The sequence below is a fragment of the Hemiscyllium ocellatum genome, chromosome 21 (genome assembly GCF_020745735.1).
Source record: "Hemiscyllium ocellatum isolate sHemOce1 chromosome 21, sHemOce1.pat.X.cur, whole genome shotgun sequence".
NCBI classification, from domain to species: domain Eukaryota; kingdom Metazoa; phylum Chordata; class Chondrichthyes; order Orectolobiformes; family Hemiscylliidae; genus Hemiscyllium; species Hemiscyllium ocellatum.
In genome coordinates, this window is record NC_083421.1 from 52,599,808 (window position 1) to 52,616,551 (window position 16,744).

The window sequence follows — 16,744 nt, forward strand, 5'->3', positions numbered from 1 at the left end:
CACAGACTGTCAGTTCAGCGACCTCCAGATTAATTGGTGTTATTTATAACACTTGGCTGTTAGAAACAATTAATACTAATTGCATTTTGATAAGGAGACAGCTAACCATTTCATATTGCTGAACATTGCTTTATAAATATAAACATTCCATCTGGAAAGACTGATGAGCAGTTTGGTGGTTTTCAACTTGATTGTAATTGACAGCTAAATTTGATTGTAAGGTAGCTTTGTCCCTGACCTCTACTCAAAATAAAGAAGGTGTATTATGAAGTACTATGTCTTGGTTTCTTTATTGGCAATGAAATGAACAGGGACTAGAGAGAATACCCAGTAAAAGCTTTTTTTCAAAAAAATGCAGTAAAAGTTGAGAATTATCTAAGTCAAGAGATATTTATTATTTTTGCAACAGAATTCCAAAAAAGAGTCATTGGACTTAAAAAGTTAACTGTGCCTCTCTACACAAATGCTGCTAGCCTTGCGGAGTTTCTTCAGCACTTTTTATTTTAATTCTATATCGTCTCAATGATGTAATGAATTTTTACATCCTCAATCACTTAGTCTCCTCATTTCCGCAGTAAAACCATCACGTTCTTCCATCCTGTACCGTTCTTCCAGTGTAGCTCACCAACATAGCCTTTAGCAAATCTAATGAACAACTTGTTCAGCAAATGTGTCTGATTTACATCAAGCCTAGTAGAACATTAGAAACAAAAGCATAAACTGCCAGAAAAGCTCAGCAGGTCTGTCAGCATCTGTGGAGAGAAATCAAAATTAACGTTTCAGGTGGGCTGATCCTTCCCCAGAACACAGTGGGGCAGCACGTTGGCTCAGTGGTTAGCACTGCTACCTCACTGCGCCAGGGACCAGCATTCAATTCCAGCCTCGGTGACTGTGTGGAGTTTGCACATTCTCCCCGTGTCTGCATAGGTTTCCTCCAGATGCTCCAGTTTCCTCCTACAATCCAAGGATGTGCAGGTTAGGTGAATTGGCCATGCTAGATTGCCCATAGTGTGCAGTGATGGGTAGGTTAGGTGCATTAGTCAGGAGTAAAGGTAAAGTAACAGGGTAAGGGAATGGGTTTGAGTGGGATACTCTCTGTGGATTTTGGATGTGGTGGGTGTGGATGTTGGGCCAAAGGGCCTGTTTCCACACTGTAGGAATTCTATGATTTCTCTGTTCTACCAAACCTACCCATACTTTCTCTTATCCATCCCTTCCATTCTCACCCCCAACAGGTACAAGGAGCTCATTCTTTGTCATTACGTTTGAGACCATCCATTCCACCATCCCTGCTTCTTCCTTATGCTTCTTCTTGCCTAGCAAACTAAACTGAACCTGTGGTATTTCTCTCTTGGTCTGATCACACATTATTTTCTAGTTTCTCTCTTTTCTCTAATTCTGTGACCTTATACAAACATATGAAAAAGAAACAGAAATATGCAACTCAGTCCTTTGCGTCTGCTCTGCCATTCAGCATGGCTGACCTGATTCTAACCTCAAATCTAAATTGTTGCATATTCTGATAGTCTTCCAATTCCTTAATAATCATACCCGAGGTAAAACATTTAAAGATTCTGCATCCACTGCCTTGGAAAATCTTTGAAATGTTTTGGGAAGGCAACGACTGATTAGGGATAGTCAACACAGCTTTGTGTGTGGGAAATCTTGTCTCACAAACTTGATTGGTGGACCTCATCTATAAGAACTTCAGTAAGGCATTTGACAAGGTTCCTCATGGGATACTGGTTTGCAAGGTTAGATCTCGTGGAATACAGGGAGAACTAGCCATTTGGATGCAGAATTGGCTCAAAGATAAAAGACAGAGTTTGGTGGTGGAGGGTTGCTTTTCAGACTGAAGGCCTGTGATCAGTGGAGTGCCACAAGGATCGATGCTGGGCCCTCTACTTTTTGTTATTTACATAAATGATTTGGATGTGAGCATAAGAGGTACAGTTAGTAAGTTTGCAGATGACACCAAAATTGGAGGTGTAGTGGGCAGCAAAGAGGGTTACCTCAGATTACAACAGGATCTGGACCAGGTGGGCCAATGGGCTGAGAAGTGGCAGATGGAGTTTAATTCAGATAAATGCGAGGTGCTGCATTTTGGGAAAGCAAATCTTAGCAGGACTTATACACTTAATGGTAAAGTCCTAGGGAGTGTTGCTGCACAAAGAGACCTTGGAGTGCAGGTTCATAGCTCCTTGAAAGTGGAGTCGCAGGTAGATAGGATAGTGAAGAAGGTGTTTGATATGCTTTCCTTTATTGGTCAGAGTATTGAGTATACGAGTTGGGAGGTCATGTTGCAGCTGTACAGGACATTGGTTAGGCCATTGTTGAAATATTGCGGGCAATTCTGGTCTCCTTCCTATCGGAAAAATGTTGTGTAACTTGAAAGGGTTCAGAAAAGATTTACAAGGATGTTGCCAGGGTTGAAGGATTTGAACTATAGAGAGAGGTTGAATAGGCTAGGGCTGTTTTCCCTGGAGCGTCAGAAACTGAGGGGTGACCTTATAGAGTTCCAAAAAAATCATGAGGCTTTTCCCTGGGGTGGGAGAGTCCAGAACTAGAGGGCATAGGTTTAGGGTGAGAGGGGAAAAATATAAAAGAGACCTAAGGCACAACCTTTTCACGCAGAGGGTGGTATGTGTATGGAATGAGCTGCCAGAGGAAGTGGTGTAGGCTAATACAATTGCAACATTTAAAAGGCACCTGGATGGGTATATGAATAGGAAGGGTTTGAAGGGATATGGGCCGGGTGCTGGCAGGTGGGCCTAGATTGGGTTGGGATATCTGGTCAGCATGGACGAGTTGGACCAAAGGGTCTATTTCCGTGCTGTACATCTCTATTACTCTATGACTCTGAAAGAAAACGTTTCCTCATCTCTGTTTAAATGGTCACAACCCTCCTATTTTTAGTTCTGACCCCTAATTCTATATTCTCCCAGAACAGAAAATATTCTTTTAACATCCACCCAGTCAGATCCCCTCAGGATCTTGTATATTTCAATTATGTCACATCTGATTCTTCTAAACCTAGAGGATACAGCCTAATCTGTCTAGCTTTTCCTCATAAGGCAATTCACTCATTTCAGGAGTCTATAGACTCATTGTCCATGAATCCACCTCCTGCTCCCTTAATCTCTTTTTCTGTGAAGCAATGACCATCCAACTTTCCTTTCTGATTCCTGGACAGGTGTCCATTCTATCCTAATCACTGTGAAAGTCACAGCTGTACTAGTCTGTTATGCAGTCAGCTGTTTCCAAGGATCAATCGGGACCTGTGTGGAATCTCAAAATAATCAACTCAAATATGTATCAAGGGTGTTCTGCCCAATCACATTACTTCATTTCATTTCACCATGACAAGGTTAATGCTGCAGTTGGAGTAGTAGGTTTGGCTTTCTACAGGTGCAGGACACAATAGGCCGTAAACACGTTGTGTTGAGAAAACCATATCACACTGCAGCCTACTTCATGAATAGATAATGATTAATTTCATCAATGTATAAGTCTTCTGTGAACATTAGTACTACATCTTGGATGTTTTCAACAGGTATCCTAGGAGATGCCATGATGCCTCTATCCTTGAAAACTTTCATGTCACTACTTCGGTTCAAGGACCAGATGACTCACAAGGGTGGTATATGGAAGACTAGTATTACTCTTTGCAATCATGGCTGATGACACTGTTAGCCAACCCTCCTGACTGAGGCCAAGTAGATACAATGGGCCATTGTGGAGCAGACAATAGGCTTGACGATAAGGTTCTGATCCTTGAAGCAATGTGATGGAGCCTTTCAGGACAGCCCAGGTAAAATATGCCAGTTAATCTTAGCATGCTGTGCTCTGCAAAACTGCAAAGCAGACAAAGAAGAGGTGTGAAGGACTCTGAAGAGTTGAGAGTTTGGCAGCAGTCTTCCAAGAAGGAAGATGAGGTAATGAGCAGGAGGAACATCATTTTCTGATAATGCATTGCTGCAGTATAACAGCAGCAAGCCAGATAGGATTTTCTTTTATTCACTTGTGGGCATGGGCATTGCCATCTGGCCAGCTGTTATTATCCGTTCCTAATTGCCCTTGAGAAGGTGGTGATGAACTGCTGAATAAACCAGTCAGTTGCAGTCCACATGCTGTAGGTTGACCCTTAGGAAGGGAATTTCAGGATTGTGACCAAGCGACAGTGAAGGAATGGCGATGTATTTCCAAGTCAGGGTGGTGTATGGCTTGATGGGGAACTTGCTGGTGCTGTTCACATGTATCTGCTGCCCTTGTTCTTCTAGATGGAAATGGACATGGGTATGGATGGTGTTTTCTAAGGGAATTCAGTGAATTTCTGCAGTGCATCTTGTAGATCGTACACACTGCTGCAACTGAGCTTCAGTGGTGGAGGGAGTAGATTTGGTGCCAATCAAGCAGACTGTTGTGTCCTGGAAGATGTCAAGCATCTTGAGTGTTGTTTTAGGTACATCATACAAGTAAGTGGGGAATATTCCAACCTGACTTTTGCCTTGCCCTGACATGTGCCTTGGTGACAGGCTAAGGGGAGTCAGAAGGTGAGTTACTCATTGTAGCATTCCTAGCCTCTGACCTGCTCCTGTGGCCCCTGTATTTATATGGCAAGTCCAATTGAGTTTCTGGTCAATGGTAACCCCAAGGATGTTGATAATGGGGGATTCAGTGATGGCAATGCCATTGCATGTCAAGAGATGGTGGCGAAATTGTTTTTTATTAGGGATGGCCATTGCCTGGTATTTCTATGGTGCAAATGTTACTTGCTACTTGTCAGTCCAGGCCAGGACATGGTCCAGATCTTGTTGCATTTGAATATGGACTGCTTCAGTTTTGGAGAAGTCAGGGAGGTTATTTGGGTGGAACTGAGAAATAAGAAAGGGATGATCATCTTATTGGGATTGTACTATGGATGCCCTAATAGTCAGCTGAAAATTGAGAAACAAAGTTGTAAGGAGATTTCAGTTATCTGTAAGACTGGTTATGTTAGGGGATTTTAACTTTCCAAACATAGACTGGACTGCCATAGTGTTAAGGATTTAGATGGAGCAGAATTTATTAAGTATGTACAAGAAAATTTTCTGAGTCAGTATGTACCTACTAGAGAAGGTGTAAAACTTGACCTGCTCTTGGGAAATAAGGCAGGGCAGGTGACTGAAGTGTCAGTGGGAGAGCACTTTGGGGCCAGTGACCATAATTCCATTAGTTTGAAAATATTGATGGAAAAGGATAGACCAGATCTAAAAGTTGAAGTTCTAAATTGGAGGAAGGCTAATTTTGATGGTATTAGGCAATAACTCTCAAAAGCTGATTGGGGGTAGACGTTCTTAGATAAAGGGATGGTTGGAAATGGGAAGCCTTCAGAAATGAGATAAGAGTCCAGAGACAGAATATCCCTGTTATGGTGAGAGGAAATGCTGTAGGCAATGCTGGATGACTAGACAAATTGAGGGTTTGGCTAAGATAAGGAAGGAAGTATATGTCAGCTATAGGTAGGAGAGATTGAGTGAACCCTTAGAAGAATATAAAGGCAGTAGGAGTATACTTAAGAGGGAAATCAGGAAGGCAAAAAGGGGACATGAGATAGTTCTGCAAATTGGGTTAAGGAGAATCCAAAGGGATTTAATAAGTACATTAAGGATAAAAGGGTAACTGGGGAGAAAATAGAGCCTCTCAAAGATCAGCAAGGCAGCCTTTGTATGGAATCACAGGAGAAGGGAAAGGTACTAAATGAGTATTTTGCATTGGTGTTTACTGTGGAGGAGGTTATGGAAGATATAGAGTGTGGGGAAGTAGATGGTCACATCTTGAAAAAAAATGTCTGTATTACAGAGGAGGAGATGCTGGATGCCTTGAAATGCATAAAGGCAGATAAATCACCAGGACCTGATCAGGTATACCCCAGAACTATGTGGAAAACTAGGGAAGTGATTGCTGGGCCCCTTGTTGAGTTATATGTATTGTCAATAGTCACAGGTGAGGTGGTGAAAGACTGGAGGTTGGCTAATGTGGTACCACTATTTAAGAAAAGATAGTAAGGACAAGCTAAGGAACTATAGACTGGTGAGCCTGACATCAGTGGTGGGCAAGTTGTTGGAGGGAATCCGGAGGATCAGGATTTACACATATTTGAATCCCTGCTGTGTGGAAATAGGCCCTTCGTCCAAATAAATCCACACTGACCGTCTGAAGAGTAACCCACCCAGACCCATTCCCCTACCCTATATTTACCCCTGACTAATGTACCTAAGTTACACATCCCTGAACATGATGGGAATTTAGCATGGCCAGTTCACCTAACCTGCACATCTTTGGATTATGGGAGGAAACCGGAGCACCTGGAGGAAAGCCACCAGACACGGGAAGAATGTGCAAACTCCACACAGTTGCCAGAGGTTGGAATTGAACCTGGGTCCTTGGTATTGCGAGGCAGCAGTATTAGCCACTGAGCCACCGTGCTGCTAAGGATTTGAATTTGGAAAGGGAAGTACTGATTAGGGATAGTCAACATGGCTTGGTGTGTGGGAAATCATGTCTCATGAACTTGATTGAGTTTTTTTGCAGAAGTAGCAAAGTGGATTGATGAGGGCAGAGCGGTGGTCATGATCTATATGGATTGCCATAAGGTTCCCCATGGGAGACTGGTTCAGCAAGGTTAGATCTCATGGAATACAGGGAGAACTAGTCATTTGGATACAGAACTGGCTCCAAGGTGATGGAGGGTTGCTTTTCGGACTGGAGGCCTGTGACCAGTGGAGTGCCACAAGGATCGGTGTTGTGTCTACTATTTTTTTGTCATTTATATCAATGATTTAGATGTGAACATAGGAGGTATAGTTAGTACATTTGCAGATGACACCAAAATTGGAGGTGTAGTGGACAGTGAAGAAGTTTACCTCAGATTACAACGGGATGTTGATCAGATGGGCCAATGGACTGAGGAGTGGCAGATAGAGTTTAGTTTGATAAATATGAGGTGCTGCATTTTGGGAAAGCAAATCTTAGCAGATCTTATACATTTAGTGGTAAGGTCCTTGGGGGTGTTGCTGAACAAAGAGACCTTGGAGTGCAGTTCATAGCTCCTTGAAAGTAGAGTCACAGGTAGATAGGATATGCTTTTCTTTATTGGTTAGAATATTGAGTGTAGGAGTTGGGAGGTCATGTTGCGGCTGTACAGGCTCTTGGTTCAGCCACTGTTGGAATATTGTGTGCAATTCTGGTCTCCTTCCTAGCGGAAGGATATTGTGAAACCTGAAAGGGTTCAGAAAAGATTTACAAGGATGTTGCCAGGGTTGGAGGATTTGAGCTATAGGGAAGAGGTTGAATAAGCTAGGGCTTTTTTCCTTGGAGCTTCGGAGGCTGAGGGATGACCTTATAGAGGTTTATAAAACCCTGAGGAGTATGGATAGGATAAATAGACAAAGTCTTTTTCGTGGGGTGGGGGAGTCCAGAACTAGAGGGCATAGGTTTAGGGTGAGGGGGGAAAGAGGGACCTCAGGGGAAACCTCAGTATGGAATGAGCTGCCAGAGGAAGTGGTGTAGGCTGGTATAATTGCAACATTTAAAAGGCATATGATGGGTATATGAATAGGAAAGGTGTATAGGGATATGGACCAAGTGCTGGCAAATGGGACTAGGATAGGTTGGGATATCTGATTGGCATGGATGAATTGGGCTAAAGGGTCTGTTTCCATGCTGTCCATCTCTATGGCTCTATGACTCTAAGTCGTGAATGGTGCTAACATTTTGCAATCATTGGCGAACAATCCCCATTCCTTATGATGGAGGGAAGGTCATTGATGAAGCAGCCAAAGACGGTTTGGCCCAGGACACTACTCTGAGGAACACTTGCAAAGATATCCTGGAGCTGAGATGACTGACTTCCAAAAACCACAACCATCTTCCCACGTGCCAGGTATGATTCCAACCAGTGGAGAATTCGCTCCCTGATAGCTACTGATTTTAGTTTTGTAGGGTCCTTGATGTCACACTTATTTGAATGTGACTTTGATGTTCGGGGCTGTCACTTTCACCTCACCTCCAGAACTTAGCTCGAACAAAAGAGTTTTCAAACAAAATGTTTGAATCAAGGTTCCAATGAGGTTAGGAGTTGAGTGTGCCAGGCAGAACCCAAACGAGGCATCGATGAGCAGGCGCTGCTTGCCAGCACCGTTGTTGACAACTTCCATCACTTTACTGATAATCGAGAGGAGACTAATAGGATGGTAATTGGCTGGGTTAGATTGCCCTGCATTTTGGGCGCAGGACATAGCTGGACAATTTTCCACATGTTTGCGTCAATGCCAGTATTATAACTGACTGTGGCTGCAGCAAGTATTCCTAGTACTAGATCCCCTGTACTAATACCAGAATGTTGTTAAAGCCGATAGTCATTGCAGTATCCAGTACTTCCATCTGTTTATTGGTATCATGAGGAGCAAATTGAATTGTCTGAAGACTGGTATCTGTGATGCAGGTGACCACCGGACGATTGATATCCATATGGTACTTCTGACTGAAAATCACTGCTGTACTCGGAAGAATACTCTGACGTATTCGATGTCTGAGGACCCATCGGGCTTGTTGGGATGGCGGTAATTAATTTTGGAGCACATTCCCTTGGATTTTTCACAAATATGATGCACCACACAACATCCCATTTTTTATTAAATATGGCAGCCATTTCTGAGTTATTTGGACACAGGTCTGTCTGCTATCTTAACTAGGGCATTTGTTTAACCAGGATGGTTAGGTTTGCTGAGCTCTGGGCCCTGGAGGGTGGACTCCTGAGTTAATATGGGTATATATACAACGCTCCCGTTTTTTGTTTGGGAGCTTTGTGCTGAGCATTGTTATTTTGTGTTCTTGTGCGTTCTTTTGTTTTTTTTTGTTTTCTTAGTCACTTACTTACTTATTGGCATTATTTTGCAGTGTTTGGTTTTGTTTTGTATTATAAGGTAGGTTAGTAGACGGTAGTTGTATTGCAATTTGTGTTTTTTTATTATACTGGTATTTGTTATATTTTCAACAATTTTATATCTTTGTAAAGTCAAAAGAAGTTTTTTTGCTAATAAATATATTTTTAAAAAAACTAATAATTGATTAATGTCTGCCTGCATTTGCAATGAAATATCAACCATGCATTATATGCAGAGAAGCACTTCTTTTCGGTTCCTCTCCTAGCACATGCAAAGTGAGGGCAAATCCTGACTGGCAGTACTTGACCTGGTATGTATCTGTGCTTTAAAAAAGGCACTGGTGCCAGGAATCCTAGGACATCCCAGCAGAAGTAAGTACTTCCTTCTCAAGACATGGATTTATGAAGGGGAAATCATGCTTGATTAATCTTCTGGAATTTTTTGAGGATGTAACTCTGAAGATGGACAAGGGAGATCCAGTGGATGTAGCGTATCTGGACTTTCAGAAAGCCTTTGATAAAGTCCCACATAGGAGGCCAGTGAGCAAAATTAGGGCGCATGGTATTGGGGGCAAAGTACTGACTTGGATTGAAAATTGGTTGGCTGACAGGAAACAAAGAGTAGTGATAAACGGCTCCCTTTCGTAATGGTAGGCAGTGACCAGTAGGTTACCACAGGGATCAGTGCTGGGACAGCAGCTTTTTACAATATATATTAATGACATTGAAGATGGTATTAATAGTAACATTAGCAAATTTGCTGATGATACAAAGCTGGGTGGCAGGGTGAAATGTGAGGAGGATGTTAGGAGATTACAGGGTGACCTGGACAGGTTAGGTGAGTGGACAGATGCAGTTTAATGTGGATCAATGTATGGTTATCCACTTTGGTGGCAAGAGCAGGAAGGCAGATTACTACCTAAATGGAGTCAAGTTAGGTAAAGGGGCAGTACAAAAAGATCTGGGTGTTCTTGTACACCAGTCAATGAAGGCAAGCATGCAGGTACAGCAGGTAGTGAAGAAAGCTAATAGCATGCTGGCCTTCATAACAAGAGGGATTGAGTATAGAAGCCAAGAGGTTCTTCTGCAGCTGTACAGGGCCCTGGTAAGACCGTACCTGGAATATTGTGTACAGTTCTGGTCTCCAAATTTGAGGAAAGACATTCTGGCTATTGAGGGAGTGCAGCTTAGGTTCACGAGGTCAATTCCTGGAATGGCGGGACTATCTTATGTTGAAAGATTGGAGCGACTGGGCTTGTATACTCTTGAGTTTAGAAGACTGAGAGGGGATCTGATTGAGACATATAAGATTATTAAAGGATTGGACACTCTGGAGGCAGGAAACATGTTTCAGCTGATGGGTGAGTCCCAAACCAGAGGACACAGCTTAAAAATAAGGGGCAGGCCATTTAGGACAGAGATGAGGAGAAACTTCTTCATCCAGAGAGTGGTGGGTGTGTGAAATGCTCTGCCCCAGAAGGCAGAGGAGGCCGAGTCTCTGGATTCGTTTAAGAAAGAGTTGGATAGAGCTCTCAAGGATAGTGGAATCAAGGATTATGGAGATAAGGCAGGAACAGGATACTGATTGAGGATGATCAGCCATGATCATAATGAATGGTGGTGCAGGCTCGAAGGGCAGAATGGCCTACTCCTGCACCTATTGTCTATTGACAGAGTGAGAATTGCATGAGTGGGGTGCATAGAGGTGAGTTGCAAAGGTAATGGTGTGAGTTGCAGAGAATATTGTAAGAAAACTCAATAGGGGTCACAGAGAAAAATCTTCCGTGAAACTGAATAAAATTGATACTTTGCTGATTTCTTGAAAATTCAGTTAATTGTTTTAAGTAGCTAATGATAGGCACTTTAATCAAAGATTAAATGCCAACTCTTCAAATGCCAAATATTGGGCTGCTAAGTGGCAAGTAACATTTGCACCTCACGAATCCCAGGTATTGACTAACTCTAATAAGTCAGAATCTATCTCCCCATGACATTCAATGTCATTACCATAGCTGAATTCCTGACCATCAGCATCCTGGGAGGGGAACCACTGACCAGAAACTAAACTGGATCAACAACACAGATACGGCAGCATGACTATAAATAGCTGGTCGGAGGCTAGGAATTCTGTGGTGAATAACCCACCTCCTAAGCCTTATTGCCTGTCAACAAGCAAAAGTCAGGAGTATCATGTCTATTTGCTTGAATGAGTGCAGCACCAACATCAGCCAAGAAGCTCAACATCATTCTCCTCCAGCACTGGGTCAAAATCCTGGGACAGCCTTTCAAACAGCACTGTGGGTTATGCTTGCAGTTATATCACGTAGACTGCAGCATTTCAAGATGTCAGCTCACCACAACCTTCTCAAGGACAAGTATGGATGAACAATAAATGGGCCTAACCAGTTATACATGCATTGCGTAAATGACTGAAAAAAAGCAAGTCTTTCTAAAGTCTAAGCATTTTTTTTTGTGCATGCCAGTAAAATTTGCCAGCATTGGTCTTCTTAACAAAACTTGTTCTTACATTATAAACAACAAGACAGCAAGTATATTGCAGTAGATTGAATCAAATTTAATTGCTTTCTGTAGCAGACACATTGTATAAGCCTACTATTAAAGCTGTAAGTCGAGTGATTTCAGGAAATCTACTACACACCTGAATTCTAAGCAGCCATGTAATGGGGCAAATCTGCACTTCTAAACAGTTAACATAATGATACATTACTTTGTATGTAGATCTACAATTCCTGCAAAGTATTGTGGGATCAGTATGAATAAATTGTTCAGTTTAACTGCATGATGTTCTATACAATGATTATTATGTTTTAAAATTATTGGAGAATATTAATAAGTCATGTGGAAACAAAGCAAGATATTCTTTCTCCATTGTTTGTTGCATGCCTTGAAACAAACTAAAAAATTATTCACAGACTAGACTGCCTGAATTGGTGCTCAGGCTGATACAAATGGAAAGTATTTTTGCTAACTTCATGTCCTTTCAGACGTACCCTAAGACCATTAGATTGTTCTCGAATATTTAAGTAATTCAGCTTCTACTAATCAGTTAAAATAGCCAAGCTGTGATATGAAACATTGGCCTGCAGGTTAGAACTCCATTGCTTCACATCTTAAGCAGTACCATAACTAGCACCAACATCTTACTTGCTAACCTAATTCAAGCATATTGTTGTAGCCAAATTTTTAATGCAGTTAAGTGGAAAATCTAAAAACTTTAAAAATTCTGAAGAGGTCAATCTACTGTAAACAGGCAAAAACCTCCAATAAATGGGCTGTATACAATTGATAAATGGGGTCCAAGACAGTTTCTTGTTCCAATGTGTCATGAAAGTCAAGAGAGGCAATGCTCATTTCATTCCAGTAGTCATTAATGACCCAGACTTATGCTATATATAAAAATTGTAGCATCCCTGGTAATGTCCAAACAATGACAAAATGTAACATGGGTAGAATTTTCCATTTTCCATTCGTGTTTTGCCAAGTGAGATTTATGACCACTGTTCCACTATGACTTAGAATGGCTTTTTTCACATAATCTTCCACTCTTCACCTCACTACTTATGCAACTGGGTTATTGGGTGCATTTTTGAGGAATTTCATGGCTGGAGAGACAGAAATATGTTGCCACTGCTGCAACTTTCTTGCATTCATGCCACTGGTCTCCAGGACCACATAACTCACTATAACATTCAAATCCTCTCATCAAATCCTCTCAAACTACTAACATTTCCTGAACTGTGGACTTCTTACTCTCATTACAGACACCTTGCCATCTCTCCTGCTCATGCACCACCACTAACTACTCTCCCATCATACTCACTCCCTTTTTTTCCATTGCATGGAAGATTGGCACCGCACAATTGGATTAATTTTTCTACAGAACGCCAACTTGCCTACCTGTAGCCCTGGACTGTTTGCACAACTTCCAGGACTGACCATAGCCCAGTATCCAAACTGCAGATATATGGATCCGCTGACTAATATCAAAGAAAATGCCTGGCTGACCATAGCCAACCTCCTAAATTGAAAAGGACAAGTCCCTTTACAATAGTCCCACTTCGCTCACTAAGAATTGTTTCCTTTTGACTTTCATGGCTATTTGCTTACTGTAGGCAAACATGCTGTGGATGGACGTTGACATCGCACTGTGATGTACAAAGACAAATGCATCTCTTAACATTCAGTGTTCCTTACCATGGTAAGCTCCCTGCTTTACTCTTTGTGCTAAAAAGCGATGCAAGCCACAGATTTCTCTCAGCTCCAAAGTAAAGTGTTGAAAGGCTGAAATGGGTGTGTGAGTTTGTACAAAAGTAGGTACAATGATGTGGTGAGACTTGTTGTTTGCCATTGACAACCCTTACAGATGAAAAATTGAGCAAGACGATGGTTTTAGAACTCACAGGAACATGGTTGTGGAAGGCCAGGTCAAAGCATTTGGCAAGCTGCAGCTGTCAGGTGCCTGCTCTGATTTGCAGGTTATGAATTTGTGCTGTCTTAATTTCTTGAGGAAGAAGAGAAGAATTAGAAATGGGACATAAAGAAGGAGAGTTAGAGCTTTAATGTGGCGCAAATTCATAGAAATAAAGTGGTCTCTGCTCAATAATGAGATTCTGAAGTCACCAGTTATGCCATGAGACAGAGATTGTAACGATTGTCTCAATGTGAGACTCTGAAATCTTCATTTCTGCCAAATTTTCCCACCTTTCTCACCTTTACTCACACTGCAGTAGGATGAGAACTCTCCACCTACCATTTGGCAATTACAAATGCAGATCATTTTTCAAAGGAGTAAATCTGATGAAGTAAGAATCAATTCAGTTAAATCAACTGAGGATGGTGTTTTATTACATTTCTGTAGAAGTTGGGTTAATTATCTTTGAAGACGCAATGGAGAGCATTAATTAATAAGTGAAAAGTGAGATAGACCAAGAAGATGAGCTGTATAAATCCTGAAGGGTGGAAGGGCTCACTGGAATGAAATACGCTAACTGAGAGATCAGAATGACAAGAAACCCAGAGAAAGATGTGGCAGCTAAAATTCAAGCATAACAGTAGAAAACAATACTGCATCTAGAAGGCAGTTAAAGAGGTAGAAAGTATAAAATGAGACCAGCAGACATGAAATTGAGGAAAACTGTATGTATTCAAAATGATCACTTCCTCAAAGTATTCACAAGCGAAGACATCTAGAACATGCCCTCTTTAGACAAAGAATTCCAGACTGCAAATAAGATCTGCATATTTGTATTCAAGTACATGGTTCTGAGTTATAAAGAAAGCTTTTCAACCAACAACCAAAGCTTTGGAGAAGTTTTCATTCCAAAAAATGAAACCTGATGAATGCTACACACCCCGCGTCTACAGATTACCTAAGGTACAGAAACCAAGACTCCCCCTGAGACACATAGTCTCACTCCCTTGCACACCAACATACAGACGAGCAATCTTCTAGTAGAAAATTCATGCCACTCCAGCCACTCCACCCAAGAATTCCTGAACATCATCAAAGACATCAAGAAAAAGAGGACGAAATAATGGTCTCCTTTGACATAACAGTCTTATTCACATCAACTAAAGTCAACCTCACCAAAGAAACACTAGACAAACACCAACAAAACCAACTTCACCAGCAAGGACAACATCGTCAAGTTAGTAGATCTGTGCCTCTTGAACCACTTCACCTTCAATGACAAGATTTACAAACAAATCAATGGAACACCCATGGGATCACCAATATCAGGCTTTTTGACAGAAGCAGTAATGCAGACTTTAACGAATTGCCCTCCCCTCAAACCAACACAAATTTTGGGTCCGCTATGTGGGTGACACCTTTGTCACCACGAAAGGGAACAAATTAAAGGAAACCTACAACATCATCAACAACATGCTTACTGGCATAAATTTCACAAAAGAGGAGGAGAACAACAACAGACACCCCTTCCTCGATGTCACAGTGGAACAAATGGAGAACTGTAGACCAGAATCTCCAGGAAAACAACACACAGACCAGTTACTTAATTATAGAAGCAATCACCCAAAACCCACAAACGGAGCTGCATCAGGACATTATTTAAACAGGCCACAACACACTGCAGGAACTTCAAGCAGAAGAAAAATACCTATACAGCGTATTCAAGAAAAACGGGTAGCCAAGAAACACAGCCCGCTGATTCTTAAAAAAAAACCCAAACAACTTGACACAATATGCCCAGAAACTCTAGCCACACTACCATACATCAAAGACATCTCGGAGTTGACTAACAGACAACTCCGACTCCTTGGCATCATGGTAGCCCACAAACCTATCAACACACTGAAACAGTTATTGATGAACCTAAAGGATCCTATACCAACAACCAGTAAAACAGATGTCATGCAAGGACTGTAACAAACACTACATCGGACAGACAGGGAGAAAACTAGCCACCAGGACACACGAGCACCAACTAGCCATCAAAAGGCATGACCCACTATCACTAGTAATCTTACATACAAACAAAGAAGGACACCACTTCGGCTGGGACAACACATCCATCCTCAGACAGGCTAAACAGACATGCATGGGAATTCCTGGAGGCCTGGCATTCAACTGGAACTCCACCAGTAAACACATCAATCTGGAGCCCAATTACCAACCTCTGAGAAAAAGAACCGGAAATTATATCATCCACTTTAAGAGACCAAGACACATAAATAGAAAGTGGGACTGAACACCAGTGCTTCACGGTTGGCTCACTGGTGATGTTATCTAACATGGTTACAAAATGTTTGAAAACAAACCTGACAGTTCAGTGAGGAAACTTAAAACCTGAATCTCAACCTGAGCTACAAATCTTCTCAAAAAAAGACAGATTATTACAAGAGATTAGGAAATTAGGATTTCTGATGTAACAGATCATGTGGACACCTTCACCATTTTTTGTGATTAGTGTTAAAAAGATCACTAAAGGCTTTGTGAACAAATTAGGAATTTATGACTTTGCTTAAAATCAAAGTTTATTGTTCAGTTGTATAAGAGTGAATTTATTTATTATTGAGAAATTCTCTCTCTAAAGATGCCAAAATCTTATTGTTTAAGAAATAGCAAATCTAAAATATGGAGAGGAGGACAAAATGGAGAATATTCAAAATCCTGAAGTCACAATGATAGCATTGAGCCTATCCTCCTGTGATCTGCATTCAGTTACAAAACCAAAGATAGTGCAAAGGTATTCCCTCCTTTGGATTTGAAGAATTAATGGTTTCTGAGACTTTGCTGAAACGTTTTGAGTCTTATTTTCTTGTGTACTACATAATTAACAAATTAACTATTCAATTATTGTTGGGGTTGCTTACACTTGAGTTGATGTCAGTTCCATCCAGAGGAATTTATTTTATTACAAGAATGAAAGGTTACCAGAACTTTGCTAAAACCTTTCGAGTCTTTTTTTTTTTGAATACTACATAATTAACTAATAAATGTTCAATTTTTGTTGAGGTTGCTTGCACTTATGTTGACTTGATGTCAGATCTAATCCTTATTTTATTATGGTATTTATATTTTTACGGTATTCTGAAAGGGGAAAATTATACATGGTGGATTGGGAAACTATGTTAAAGGGTATGACAGGACACAACCAATGGCTAACATTTAAAGAACTAATACTTAGTATGTAACAAAAGTACATGCATTTAATGCAAAGAAAATTCAGCAAGAAAAGTGTTCCAATTGTGGCTAACAAAAGAAATCAAGGATTGTAGCAGATCAATGGAAAAGTTCAAATAAAGTTGCTCAAAAAAGTAAGATCGGGATGTTTT